This window comes from Neovison vison, chromosome 11 (genome assembly GCF_020171115.1).
Source record: "Neovison vison isolate M4711 chromosome 11, ASM_NN_V1, whole genome shotgun sequence".
NCBI lineage: Eukaryota > Metazoa > Chordata > Mammalia > Carnivora > Mustelidae > Neogale > Neogale vison.
In genome coordinates this window covers 94,630,535-94,644,725 of record NC_058101.1, presented here as the reverse complement: position 1 = coordinate 94,644,725, position 14,191 = coordinate 94,630,535, and positions in this window count along the sequence as shown.

Sequence of the window (14,191 nt, the reverse complement as noted above, 5' to 3'; positions counted from 1 at the left end):
TTTGATAGTGTTTAAAAAAACACAGAATATGTCATTTTAGGGTCCTAAAACTCCTGAAACATGTTTTTCCATTATTTGAAATAATACGCTTAGGGAAAAAAAATGGCAGGGCATTCATAATTATGTAATGGATGTATAACAGTGTTCAGAAGTTAAATCATAATTCTTGGGTTTTTTTCATTTGAAAAGAACCAACCTTTCCAATTTGCATGACTATCTAATTAATATTTGCTCATACATTGGAAAATGGGAAAAGTATTCTAGGATATTTATCCTTCACACACTCTATTTTACTACACGTATATACAAAAACACACAGATACACATCGGCACACGTACGTACAAGCATAAGCACTCTTTCGCTGTTCTCAGGAATGAGTACTTACTGAGAACATGAGAAATGAAGAACGCCATGCTTCATTTATGAACTGCTTTTATTTTCAACACAGTATTTACTGATAGAGAAATAAGAAAGAAGTTAGGTGAACTTCTCTAATCATCACTTGGCAAGGGATGTGGCAGGGATTTGAACTCAGAGAGTCCGGCTTCTGAGTCCAGGCTCCTATCCATGACACTCTGACAAAATATTTTGAAAGTTCCATTCATCAACCTTGATTAAAATATATTTTTCTTCCTGGGGTACCTGGATGGCTCTGTAGGCTGAGCAACTGACTCCTGGTTTTGGCTCAGATCATGATCTCACGGTCCTGGGACCAAGCCCTCATTGGGCTTAGCACTCAGCGGGGAGTCTGCTTGAAGATTCTCTCCTTGTGCTCCTCCCCCAACATGCATAAATCTTAAAATACACATACATAAATATATGTATGTATGTATATATATTAATTTATATATATATAGACATATATATGTATATACAAAGTTTTCTTCCTGAAAGTTCTTGTTAAAAATCAATGCATCTCTTATTTTTGAAGCTAGTAGACATAAGCCATCTATTTAAATCAATGAAATGACTGCATCATGCATTAAAAGGATTGATAAAAGTTGCTACTCAGTATAAAAATTAAAGGATGCATTATTTCTTAAATTTTTGCATGTCCATCCTCTCAGTAGTAAACTCCCTGGACCCCAAAAATAAGGGGAAAAATGAAAGAAAAGAAAACCTTTATAATTTCATCATAAAGGAAGCAACTCATAGTCAGTTCAATGATAGATTAAAGATAGACCCTTTCATTTATTACATGCAGATTTCAATATATTCTTCTACTTCAAGTACAACCTTTCTCGGTACAGTCCAATTTTTTGCAAATAAGTCATTCATTTCACTTGAACATGTTTTTACTATATGAGATATGGGGGTATATAATAACATGCTCTGGCAGAAATAATTGAAAATTTACTAAAACAGCATAAACATTTGTAGCATAACATGATATATTGAGCTAAATTTCAAGTAAATTTTATATTAAATTGCATTAAATGACTCTCTTTCTTGTTCCTTTACATTCGAGATGTGTACTACTTCCATTCTCTTCTTTTAATGGTCATTCTTTTTAATTCTTTTTAATGGAGAACATGTATAGTCTCTGCTATATTTATTTGAGCTTAAAATTCACCAGAAAGGTTACTTAAAGCAACACACGTTCTGCACTGAATATGGAAGACAGATCTCAAACAAATAAATATTTTAGATTTCAGAAAATGAAATCTTACTATAAATAAAAAGTTCACACTTATGCTTGAGCTAATTGTGAATTTATGAAAGTAGTGCTTCCTTTCCTCTTTTTACATTGGTTGTGGTCACTATCACTATTCTAACAAACTGCTTGGGAAAAATAAACAATTTATAGTTTTGTGTATGCCTAAGTAAAATTAACTTTTGAATATTTGCTGATGGAATAGTAACACCAATAATGCTTGTTATATTTGTTAATATAACGAAAGTAACATTAAATAACAATGAAAACATATATTTTATATGTTAACACATGATACTATAATAACTAAAAAAAAACCATATACTAACTTTTAAAATGCATTATCTATTTTTGGTCTTAATTTGATATGAGAAAAGCTAATCTGAAATGAAGACAGAAATATAGCCAGAAGATAGGTGTCTGTCTGTGGTTTGCTGACTCCTTTAACTAAATATATACCAAAAAGCTCAGCACATCTCTGCTGCAAATGCAAAATTAAATATTAACAATGTACATCCTAAACTAATACAGGTGATACCTGAATTTTAAGCTGGAAGCTGTTTTGGATATGTACTTAGATGTGAAGAGTTCTATTAACTATACATTGATGCTGTTAAAATCAGAAACACTTTTAGTAGAACTTCTGATAGATCCATTAATATCACAGGGGCTTACAGTTTGCCAACATATTATTCACAAAATAATTTTTATTTTATTTAGGGACACTATGTCATAGAGATATAGAGTGTCTAAGTAGGCAAAATAAAGATTCATGGTTGTTTCTATTATTTTTAGCTTTCTGAAAATATACATCTCGGATTAATTAAAAAATAATATAGTTTGTGCAATTTTAGCTGTTTTTATCATACAAATTTCCAGGAAACTAAAATGCTCCTTTTCTTTTTTACCTAGAGCTGCCATGTTAATGTACTTTGTGATATAAAGGAAGAGATTTACATTAAATAAATAAATCTTCTAGTGATAATCTGAAAAATTCAGAAATACTTAATAAAGATAAGATATTGGAATTATTTTAAATTCTCCTCTTTTTCAATATCTGTTACAAAATTTATTTTTATTGATGGCTGAATACTTTCAAGCTGTGAGAACAAGTTGCTTGCTTTAATTTACACCTTCCTTCTGTTTTCCTCCTCCTATCAACCCTTCCTTCCCCTCCCCTTTTCCCTCTTCCTCCTGTCTCCTTTCATCCTTCTCTCATTCCCTCCTTTCCTTCCCTCTTTCCTTTCTTTTCTACTCTTTTTTTCCTCTGCAATGAACAAATGATGTAGTCTGTGCATTCAGGCTCTATAATTCAGTCAATGTAACTGGTTTTCAACTGGAGAGAAAAGAGAGAACAGGAATAATCTGTGAATGATTTCCCAAAACAAATGCATATCTTCTGTAACCCCAGGGATTATTATATTCTCAGTTATTGCAATCTGGAATAAAGAACATGCATATTTTTAAGCATTCTTAGGTGATTATGCTGTTACTCCCTACATAATTTTAGGATATTACAAAGATGCTCTGCATATGTGATGAACACAACTGAACACCACCATACACAAATGTAAAGAACTTCAAAATATTCCAGAGCAAACTGCAATAAGTTTTCCAAAAATTAATAAAGACTAGATAGAAATACAGAACAACCTCTTTTTAAATGAAAATAAATCGTTGAATATTCCTTGTTGTTTTTACATAGGAATTCAACTTTCTCACATTCTATGAATTTGTATGTACATGCACAGGATTGATTGTGTTAGTATGACCCAAATCTTGCCTCAAATGTGTTTTGATAAAATTGAAAAAGTTACAGGTCTTATATTAGTTATATTCTAGGATTGCCTAGCTAAGTACTTATTTCAAGCTATTTTTTATTTCATAATACCTTGGTATTAATATTTTTCAGTATGAAAATAAATTAGTGGTGTATCTTATCTATCAGCACCTTGTGAGTTTGATTAGTGGAAGTTAACATTCTAAGGTCAGATACTTCTGGATTTGTAAGAACATCGTATTTTATTATTTAATAGCTGAAAGACGATTCTAGTTATGGTAACTTCAAGACAGTCCATGCCTTGCCTAGAACGGTTGATGCTCTTTATCCTAATTCCTTTACTACTATTAAGTCCAGCATTAAATATTAACAAAGGCTATAATACATAGAACAATTAGCTAGGACATTTTGAAATTAATAATTCAGGGAAGCCTTATAATGCTTAGGAAAACTATGAAGTTTAAAGGACATCAGTTTATTGACAGTAATGTCTATACGATGTTAACCAGAAAGCAAGTTATATTTCCTATTTCAAAGAAAAAAAATTAAGATAAAAGAAGACAATACAGTAGAAAACTGAGTCAAGCCCTCTACAAAACCAACTGAAGATAGTACTTGTTATTGGTATCATCATTATGCTTATTGCTGTTATGTTTATCTCTATGTTTCTGATTATATTTTAGCCATTATTTTAGCCGAAAGAGATATAGTTTGCCAGAAGTTACCTTTTGAAGACTCTAGAGGATGATCATGGGTATTCTCAGTCATAAGCCCATAATATATCAGTCTTGACGTTAGCAGATGTATCAACAAGTTAAAGGTCACACCCTGTACAAGTGACATGAAATTTATCTATTCTTCCTCTTTTTTACTTTGAGTCATACCCATAAAGAAAATGTATTAATATTATAATTCATTGTTTAGTAGCATATAGTTTAATCTCCATGTAGTTGTGGTCTTTCCAAATTTTTTCTTGTGGTTGACTCTAGTTTCATAGTGTTGTGGTCAGAAAAAGTACATGGTATGATTTTACTCTTTTGTACTTGTTGAAGCCTGTTTTGTGATATAATATGTTCATCTTATTCTGGAGAATGTTCCATATGCACTTGAAAAGAATGTGTATTGTGCTTTTTTAGGAAGGAATGTGCTGAACGTATCTGTTAAATCCATCTGGCCCAGAGTCTCTTTCAAAGCCATTGTTTCCTTGTTGATTTTCTGATGATCCGTCCGTTGATGTGAATGGGGTGTTAAAGACCCCTACTAACACTGTGTTATTAATTAGTTATTTTGCATTGGGTGCAAAAATATTTACAATTGTTCTATCTTCTTGTTGGGTTGTCCTCATTATAATTATTATATAATGCCCTTGTCTCTTATAGTCCTTGTTTTAAAGTCTAGTTTGTCTGATACAAGTGTTGCTACTCCAGCTTTATTGTGACACTCATTTGCATGACAAATTCTCTATCCCCTCACTTTCAGTCTGCAGGTATCTTTAAATTTGGAATGAGTGTCCTGTATGTAACATATATGTGAGTATTTTTTTTTTTAAATCTGTTCTGACACCCTATGTCTTTTGATTGGAGCATTTAGTCCATTTACATTCAAAGTGATTATTGATAGATATGTATTTACTGTGATTTTAGTACTTACTTTGTCATTGTTTTTGGAGATTGTCTCTGATCTTATTTTGTCTTTGTCACTTTTGGTCTCTCCTTTCTACTCAAAGAGTCCCCTTTAGCATTTTGTGCAACCCTGGTTTAGTGGTCACAAACTCCCTTCATTTTTGTTTGGGAAACTCTTCATCTGTCCTATTTTGAAGATAACCTTGCTGGATAGAGTATTCTTTTTTTTTTTTTTTTTTTAAAGATTTTATTTATTTATTTGATAGACAGAGATCACAAGTAGGCAGAGAAGCAGGCAGAGAGAGAGTAGGAAGCAAGCTCCCTGCCGAGCAGAGAGCCCGATGTGGGGGGCTTAATCCCAGGACACTGGGATCATGACCTGAGCCGAAGGCAGAGGCTTTAACCCACTGAGCCACCCAGGCGCCCCTGGATAGAGTATTCTTGACTGCAGATTTTTGTCATGCAGCAATTTAAATATATCATGCCAGTCCCTTCTGGCTTGCTGTCTGTTGAGAAATCTCCAGCTAACTTTATGGATGTTCTCTTGTAAGTTAAGGACTTCTTTTGCCTTGCTGCTTTTAGATTTTTTTTTCTTTATCACTATATTTTGCAAATTTAATTATATGTCTTGGCATTGGCCTGCTTTGGTTGATATTAATGGGAATTTTCTGTGTCTCCTGGATCTGAATGCCTGCTTCCCTTCCCAGATTAGAAAAGTTTCCTCCTATTATTTCTTGAAATAAATTTTCTGTCCCCCTTTTCATTCTCTTTTTCTGGGACTCCTATAATATGAATGTTATTACATTTGATAGAGTTGCTGAGTTCTCTAAGTATATTCTTGGGCTGTATGATTCTTCTTTCTGTCTTTCCTTCAGCTTCATTATTTTGATTATTTTGTTTTCTAGGTCACTACTTCATTCCTTTGCATCTTTCAGCCTGCTCTTCATTGTATCAAGCCTGTTTCGAACATCTTTCCACTCATACGTGGAATTTAAGAAACAAAACAAATAAGGAAAGAGAAAAAAGAGGGGAAAAGAGAGACAAATCAAGAAACAGACTCTCAACTAGAGAGAATGAAAAGATGGTTACCAGAGGGGATGGGTAAGGGGATGAGTAAAAAGGTGATGGGGATTAAGGAGTGCACTTGATGAGCACTGGGTGTTGTGAGGAAGAGTTGAATTGATATATTGTATACCTGAAACTAATATTACACTATATGTCAACTAATAGGAATTTAAATAAAAACTTTAAAAAAATATAACCATTCATCAACACAATTCTTATGTTTTAGCTTCAAAGATCAGGTCATCCAATAGCCTTTATCATAATCTTTCTGCCCTATGAAATGAGGATATGGGATTTTATTATTGAATAAATAAAATTATTTAGAGCATATTGGATTGCAAAACTAACTAGAATTATGTAGTTGATATAATTTGTTGAGGCTAAAATTGTGAGAAGTTAAAATAATTTTTAAAATGATGATACTTTCATGATTACTAACATTATGAACATTTGAGACAATCCATGATATGGCGACCAAAACAGTCAATTCTTCACATTCATTAAAAGAAACATGGTATTTAGAACTAAATAGGTGATAATCAGGTTTCCATTATATACTCTTCAGATTATATAGGTATTACCATTTTTAATTTTCAAATGAGATAGAGTGTGAGCTGAAAAGACTTAGTATTATTGTGAAGGCGCTTGCCCTTAAAACCAACATATGTAACATTTAAATGAACTAGCATGTATTGTTCTGAATGAAAGAACACCATGATTTCTTTTAAATGTTGTTCAATTGTTCTATGAATGAAGAATGACAGTAATTTTGTAGGATTTCCAATGATATGATTTAGGCCAACAGAAGAAAAAAATCAGTAAATATGAAAGAACTAACGAATACAACAATTTTCAGTAAGGCAGTCAAAATTTGAATATATTCCCTAGTATAGGCTCACATAATGATAGTGAGAATGTTATATAAAGACTTTAGTCATTATGTAGGTAGTTGAACTATTCAACATTTAAAAGTCCTTCTGACTTTTTAATTATTGATTTATTATGATTCTATTTATTATTTCACTCATTTTTCATTCACTAAATATTTGACTTTTCTTATTATTTAAGAGTAGTTCATCTTTTTTACCAATATAATACACCTTGGTTTCTTTCTATTTGAAAATTCATTCTAGTTCTCTGATATTTGGCAACCTCTTCCTCCATTGTGTTAATATAATTTTGTCACAATTTATATCCCTATTTTACCTTGCATTCAAGTGCAGAGTGATGTGAAAGTCAAAATCTAGCATAAGAAAGGAATATGCAACCGCCATTCTACACCGAATCACTTAATTCTTTCTGAATCACTTTTTTTTTTTTTTTAAGATTTTATTTATTTATTTGACAGAGAGAGATCACAATAGACAGAGAGGCAGGCAGAGAGAGGGAACCAAGCTCCCTGCTGAGCAGGGAGCCCAATGTGGGACTTGATCCCAGGACCCTGAAATCATGACCTGAGCAGAAGGCAGCGGCTTAACCCACTGAGCCACCCAGGGCCCATCTTTCTGAATCACTTTTAAGACAAATGATTTACTAGGTTGAGCAGAGTGTCATGTTGTTTTCTAAACAAACTACATATTTTACAAAAATAATGCTAGAAAACATAAAATTAATGTGAAAACAAAGAATACAACTTCTTTATTATAAATACTATTTGGTTTCAATCTCATTAATCAGCCTTACAAAAAATAAAACCCCAATTTTTAGCTAAACACACTAACAAGGTTGGAAATACTAATCTTACATAGATGTTGCCTCTGTTATGGAAAAAAATTGCTGCACACTAAAACTAATACAATGTTATGTCAATTAAAAATTGAAATTAAAAACTAATACAATGTTATCTCAATTAAAAAAAATAAGTTTCAAGTTACCAAATAGTTTTTTAAAAAAAGCTATTTCTGCTATTGTTATTTAACTGAGGTATTTAAAAGAATTTTTAATTGTAACTGAATGTCTGTATCTGTTTTTTGTCATCAAATAACATTTAAATTTGAAATAGGTTAAGCACTGTGTGCTGAATCCCACCCACCTACAGTGTACCAGAAAATTATATATTGTCTTCTTCTAGATGGTCATCATTAAGTATGAAACACTGACACTGATGGAGTAAGGTTCCTAGCACTGTGCCTAGCATGTTAATATGTGGTAGATATTAGTATAATAAAAAGGGAAAAATAATCATTAATTAAATTCATATTTTCCATAAAGCTGGAACTAATGTCAAATACAATGAATACTTGTGTTCTAAATCTCATTGGCTTAAATGAAGGCCCAATTCTAAAATTACAATTTTGTATGTTATAAATATAAAGTTGTAAAAAAATAAAAATAAAGTTATACATCTAACCCAAAGCAAATTACTGAAGAACAAGATTATTTAAATAAATCCAAAAATAGCTATCAAATATTATGTTAAAATACAGAGTCTACAAAGGGAAAGGTAAGAATTTTTCTCAGTAGTCAGATGTCACTCTCATCCCCAATGCAAGGACTTTATTCTGTTTGTAAACAAATAATAACAAATAACAGATCACTTTTTAAAGTCCTTTTTATAACTATAATTTGGCTTCAATTTTTGTATATATTGAGATATATACAACTTAGAGTGAATAGTGAAGGGTATTGAATGGTAAAAATAGTAGTAATATGTAAGATAAAAGGAAAATAAAAGCATAAAGATGATTTTTATATAAAAAGAGGACTCTATAAATGTCTTAAGCTGTTCTTTGTGCTTTTTCTTGTCTTCTTTCTTTCCATTCTCTTTTCTAAAAAATTCATTTCCTAGGACATGAGGTAGTGAGGAATGGGGATGAATAGGCAGAAATCTGAAAAGTGAAAGCTGCAGCCATCCAGAGCCCAGTCTGTAGTAAATTCTATGTAAGTATTTGTTAAATGCAACAAATGAACAAAGAAATAAAAATATATATTAAGGGGCACCTCGGTGGCTCAGTGGGTTAAAGCCTCTGCCTTGGGCTCAGGTCATGATCTCAGGGTCCTGGGATGGAGCCCCTTGGGCTCTCTGCTCAGCAGGGAGCCTGCTTCCTCCTCTCTCTCTGCTTCCCTCTCTGCATACTTGTGATCTCTGTCTGTCAAATAAATAAATAAAATCTTAAAAAAAAAATTTTTTAAAAAACATGTTAATTGTAGGTAAATAGAAATATTTACTATTTAATAAATATTTATATTTAATAAATATTTAATATAAATATTTAATATAATATTATATTTAATAAATATTTAATATAAATATTAAATATTTAATAAATATTTAATACAAATATAATATAAATATTACTTATAATTTCAGGTTTAGCTTTGAGATACATTCAAGTAGAAATGTTAAAATATTGATTTAGGCAATTGGATCTAGTCCCAATAATTCTGGAGAAAATTTCAAACTGGAATCATCCATTTTCAATCACCAGCACATAGTTGAGTGAATATGCACTTACAAAGGCAAAAGTAGAATGCAAGTTTCTGAGGGTTAGAACTGAGCCCTGAGAAGAATGATGGAAATATTGGAAGATAAATTATTTTCTATAAAATATCTCTATAGGAGTGTTAATGTCAGTCTTAATGTTTAATTCTCCTATAGATTATTCATAGGAAGTTATTCACAGAAAAACACAGAGGTATGGCTAGTACTAAAGAGGAATACATATGTAGATTGATTAGAGAAGAAATTTGACATTTGAAGATTAGAAACAACCCTCTTTGGGATGATAAAATGATGAAGCTGGAGATATCTGGTACATTTATAAACCAGAAAGAGATAAAAATACATGTTACCACATCAAAAGTATGATTACCAAATTAAAAGTATACATATATATATTTTTTTCACTTTTGTAGAATTACTGAAAGCTTTATAGTAACTGACTGGTAAGTTCCAGCAACACAGATTTGCTTATAGCTGAGGGAGGGAGCATGGTGAATCCTAACAGTATAGAAAGGACAATTACAGAAACTGCAATGAATGAGTCATTTCAGAAAGGCACACTGTCTGTGAATTCGAAATAGAAAGACTACCCATCTCCATTTATTGTCAGCTGTCAGGCAAACATGTATTAAAATCAAGATTTTGTTTGCAGAGTGAGAATTAAAAGATTTGCCAGACTCCTACAACAGCAATTGAATTAAAGCTTTTTGGTGTTAATTATAGCTATAATATAACTCTGTTGTAAAAGTCCCAATTCCTTATTTTAGTCATTCCCGAGAGTGCAAGGAAAAAGAGCTATGTTGATGAAACTAATTACCTGGTAAAAAATATTTTAAAAAATTGTACTGAAAATGGTGCTTCATTAATATGAATCAATAATGTAATTTGACTGATAAAAAGGGTAATGTAATCTCAGGCTGCATTAACTAAACCAGAGCATCACATCACAGGAAATAATAGTTCTACTATACTTAAGTTCATTAAAAATTAGTTTAAAATATATGAATCTGTAAGACTTACACTTTGGGTGAAAAAGTTCTAAACTGTACCAGAACAGAAGGGATTAGAAATCACTTTATAAGCAAATCAGTTTTCTCCTGGTGATTATGTGTTTAGAGATCTTTGCTTGGCTTTGTCAGGAATGCTTTTTCCCCAGATCTTCTCATGATGACCCTTTCTTATTATTCAGGTCTCAACTCAAGTATCACCTCTTAAAGATGAATGCTTAGATCACTCACTGTATCTAATGTTTCTCCCTCCTAGGGCAACACCTTTTCATCATCTTGTTTATTTATGGTCACAACAATGTATAATATTTTATATATCTGTATATTTTCCATCCCGAGAATGTGATTTATGCCAGGTGAAATTTGTTCTGCCTAACATATTCTTTTATCTCCCACCAACCACTGCACTTGGAACACAGTAAGCCACTGATATATATGAATCAGAAATGTTTTGATAGGGTATTCCACTATATTCTACTAATTTTTCTATTAATTATTAATAAACCAATTCTACTAATTTTCAATAAACTCAAATAGAGTATAATATCCTCTTGAAACGTTTTAATAAGGATATTTGAACTAGAGAAGCCTAAAGGAAAATATAATAGCTTGATTGAAATAGTCTGCATTTGTTTCAGAATACAGAGTGAGAATTTATAGTTTGAATTTGAAAGGGGACATATTTCATGTCAGTGTAAGAAATAGCTTCCATACAACAAAAATATCTTGAATGGAAAGAGCACCTAATGCAGAAAAAAAGTATGTGAAAATTTCTAGTACCATATGCTAATTTGTTAATTATACTGTAAAAGTTTGAGGGTGCCTGGGTGGCTCAGTGGGTTAAAGCCTCTGACTTCGGCTCAGGCCATGATCTCAGGGTCCTGGTATCGAGCCCTGCATCGGGCTCTCTGCTCAGCAGGGAGCCTGCTTCCTCCTGCCTCTCTGCCTACTTGTGATCTCTGTCCATTAAATAAATATACTGTAAAAGTTTGAGAATGGCCTGGATAGCCTTTAAAATCCTCCAAATTTTTAGATTTTAGTGTGATATAATCCATAATTTGTTACACATTTTATTATGTAGATATTATTAAAATTTTTATCCAGTAGTATAATATATTCACTCCTATGCTTTCTACTAAGTCCACATATGTTTCTTTAGGAACTTATTATTAATACCTCACTTCTTTACATGTTAAGAAAAAAAAATACAAAAAAATGTTACCAATTTTCATGTAACAGAGGAATAAGCAATACAATCACACCAACAGTTAATTCAGAAAAATTACATTATTACCAAGAATTCTGTGGTAGTTATAACTGTCCTCCATGATACTATACTAAGGTTTTGACTTTGAAAATGCAGAACTATATACAATTGTGTTATTCATAAATTAGTCTAATTTTAGATCCATTTATCTTTCCCTATGAATAGTATTTACAGATGTTACACCTGCTCTATTAAATGTAAAAAATTACAAGACATTTTCTCTATTTGTTGGAAGAGGTCACCAAGAAGACGTGACAACCAGCTGACCCTCAAGCTGGACACAGGTAATTGGAGGATCCTGAGCCCTCCCGTCCTTGGAATGTGTCTTGTCCATGCCTTCCCCACTCCCAAAAGCTTCTCTGAGGGCATAGTCTTAAGATAGAAATGTGGTATTGAAGCTCTCTGGACTGGGTAACTGAACCCAATTAAGGCCTATATATGAACTTTCAAGATTTTGTCATGTGGGTGCAGAGATCTACTTGTCTTGTCACCAGACAAGAAGTTCCACAAGTATCTTTGCTTATGAAAATTGCCACCTACCAATCTAGAACAGCCTGCTTCTTTCTTTAGTCTCTCCATGTTCTCTGTGTACGGGGGCTGGTTTCAGATTTCACCCAGAGATTCCCAAGGATGTTGTAAATGTGGAATTGGCAAGCCAGATAGGAGACTGAAGAAATGGGCTTTGGGAAAGGGGCTTTCTGTGGGAAAAATCTCGTGTTGCCCACCCACCTCTACATGGGGAGATGTGACCTGTATGTTAGGTCCTTAGGGACTATCTCAATGAGCACAGGGATACCCTGAAAATGCCAGCTGTTTTAATGCATTGTTTGAGCACTGCATATAGCACACCTAGGCTAGAATGTAAAACAAATAGTTGCCAGAGGGGGCTGGCCTTTATTGTGGGCAGTTTGACTGGATAAGAATGCCCAACTAGAGGCTAAAATTCAAGTTAGAAAGTTGGAAGAAGAGTTGAGATTAGAGAAGGACATGTGGTTGTCCACAAAGTACTACCGTCAGGGTTAGCAGACAAGAAGAAGGGGATAATAAATCACAGAACTTAGTGTGCCATTTTGCAAAACTAGAAGGGCACATGATGTCAAGGGTTAAGATCTAGACATGAAAAAGCAAGTGTCATAATTTGCAATGAGATGTCCCACTAAACTGGGTTAGTTATTTCACACCTGTGGGGGAGGGGAAACCACTCCAACTCTCCTTTGTTCTGCTGCACACTGGATCTGTTGAAGCACATGATACCTGGAATGGAATCCACATCATTGAAAGAGGGGAGAAAAGTGGGAGTCCCGTTCTGGCATATCCCACTTACAACCCCCTCCTCATGCCCGACAGTGCTGCCTCCACTGGTCAACATGTATGGTATGCACAATCTGGTCAAATTCCTAAAGCTACACCCACATTAACATTTAAGGATCAAGCCACAAGTGTTAATCCTTATAGAAAGGGAAGATTCCTCATACAAGTTTCTACTAAATATCTATTTCTTTGACCTTAGACTTCTGCTGCTCCTGTGGTGTCCAGGCATGGTACGGAAATGCCTTTCTACGGCAGGCCCACTTGTTTGCCCAACAAAGGAATCAATCCAACTGTTAGGTATGTGGGCAGCTGCTTCTGTCTAGCTTATTGGGATTGCCATGGTGGGTATCACCATCCCAGGGAAGGGACTGGAAGGCCCTAAGCAGTACATTAAGAAAGAACAAGCTAGGACTAGTACTTCTGTTTTTTTTAATTTGTTTTTTTTTTTTTTTTCCTTTTTAAAAATTTTATTTACTTGAGAGAGAGAGAGGGGGAGAGAGAGAGAGCATGAGCCAGGTGAGGGGCAGAGAAACAGACTCCTTACTGAGCAGGAAGCCTGATGAGGGACATAATCCCAGGATTCTGGGATCATGATCTGAGAATTGAAGGTAGATGCTTAACCACTGAGCCACCCAGGCACCCCCAGGGCTAGTACTCTTAATTCATCTGTTATTACCAATATTGTTCCAGAGACCCAGCCTGTGGCACACATTATCATTGACACTGAGCATGGGTATTTTTTTCCTACCAAAAAAACTGCAAAACAGCCCATCAAACTGCTGACTAGAAGGGTCCTATAAATCACTATTTATCACTAAGGGTCCTTCTAATCACTATTAGAGCCATGGATGGCTATGATTATATTTGGGATAGGTTTATGTGGCTTACCTTGGGTTATAGACAACCTGTATTTTATCCTTCTTGTTGGAAACAGAAAATTCACTCTAAACAGAATCAACCCAATTATACCAGAAATATGGAGCAGATATCACTGGAACTGTGTAACCATTCTGTCATACTAAAGGACAGTTACTGATTTGGG